The following is a 2,018-nucleotide window of genomic DNA, read 5'->3' on the forward strand; positions in this document are numbered from 1 at the left end:
TAATGGACTCAAGTGTGGCAGTAGTAGTGAGGTTGGCCCAGGATCGGACATTGTTTCGTTCTGCTGTGCATGGGGTCACTATGAGTCAGTTCCGACTCGATGGCACCTGACAACAACAACAACAACAATTGTTGTACATGCTGTGTTAATTTTAGTTCTTTCTTCTTTTTGGATGTGTTTATTGCAATAAATTGTCGTCTCAGCACAGATTTCGTCATGTCCCAAAGATTTTGGTATGTTGTATTTTCATTCTCATTAATTCTAGAAACTTTGCAAATTCACATTTAATTTCTTCTACTACCCAGTCGCTTTTCAGCAGGGTGTTATTCAGTTTCCATATATTTGACTTGATTTCCTTGGTATTCCTATTGTTGATTTCTAATTTGATAGCATTAAGATCTGAGAAGATGCTTTGTAGTATTTTGATATTTGTAAATTTATGAAGATTTGTTTTGTGGCCTAAAACTTGGTCTATTCTGGAGAATGTTCCATGTGCACTTGAAAAGAATGTGTATTGTGTTTTTGTTGGGTTGAATGCTCTGTACACATCTATGAGGTCCAGTTGGCTGATTATGTTGTATAGTTCTTCTCTGTCTTTGTCAAGTTTCTTTCTGGTTGTTCTATCCATTTTTGAAAGTGGTGTACTAAAATCACCCACTATTATTGTGGATTCTTCTATTTCTTTCTTCAAGTCTATTAGAGTTTGTTTTATATATTTTGGCACTATTTCATTGGGAACATAGATATTTAATATGATTTTTTCATCTTGTTGTATTGTCCCTTTAATCACAATATAATGTCCATCTTTATCTATTATGCTGGTTTTTCCTTAAAGTTTATTTTATCTGAGATTACTACTGCCACTTCTGTTCACTTTTTATTGCCATTGGCTTGGTATATTTTTTCCCATCCTTTAACTTTTAATCTGTTTTTGTCTCTGTGTGTGAGATGTGTCTCTTGTAGACAGCATATTGAAGGATCTTGTTTTCTTATCCATTCTGTCACCTTACTGTCTCTTTACCGGTGTATTTAATCCATTTACATTCAGTGTAATTATTGATAGGTATTGATTAATTACTGTCATTACATTTTTTTGGTGTTGCTGCTTCTTTGTTATGTTCATCTTTCTTTGTAGAATTCATGATTTTTGCATTCTTTCTTGTAAGTTTCCTCATAGCTTTAATGTTTTCGTATTCTTCTTGGATTTTCATTCTCTTGGTATGTTGTGAAGTGTTAATTTTCATTGATGTTGCCTATAGTCCATTAACTTTTCTGACCATTTATTGCAGCCTATTTTATCCTGTAATCGACCTGACCTTCTCCCTATCTGGATCTCTTTTCCTATGTGTTTACCTTCTTTTACATTATACTTGTTTTGGTCATAGACTGACCTTCCAGAGTCTCTGAGTTTGTTCTTATAGTTTTGTTTTGTTACCAATTCTTCTTTCTGTTGCCTTAATTCAGGGGGGTGCTGCCACGTATGTCAATCTCTGGTTGTTGTCTCTTCTTGTTGGTTCTCAGTCCACAGAACTCCCTTCAGAATGTTTTGTAGTGCGGGGTTGGCTTTGGTAAATTCCTATAGCTTCTCTTTATCCTGGAATGTTTTGATTACACCATCATATTTGATTGATAGCTTTGCTGGATAAAGGATTCTTGGTTGGCAGTTTTTTTCTTTCAGTGTTTTATATATGTCTCCCCATTGCCTTCTCGATTGCATGGTTCCTGCTGAGAGATCTGCACTTAATCTGACTGCCTGCCTTTGTGTGTGATCCTTCTGTTTTCTCTGGCTGCTTTCAGAAACGTCTCCTTATCTTTGAGTTTGGAGAGCTTGACTATGATATGTCTTGGTGATTTTCTTTTGGGGTCTGATCTTCTTGGAGTTCTTTGAGCTTCTTGTATGTTTATCTTTTCACTTTTCAGGATGTTGGAGAAATTTTCTTCCAGTAGCTCTTTGACTATTTCCTCTGTGGACTTGTGTGATTCTTCTTGTTCTGGAATGCCAATAATTCTTAAGTTAT

Source organism: Chrysochloris asiatica, unplaced genomic scaffold (genome assembly GCF_000296735.1).
Source record: "Chrysochloris asiatica unplaced genomic scaffold, ChrAsi1.0 scaffold00011, whole genome shotgun sequence".
Taxonomy (NCBI): Eukaryota; Metazoa; Chordata; class Mammalia; order Afrosoricida; family Chrysochloridae; genus Chrysochloris; species Chrysochloris asiatica.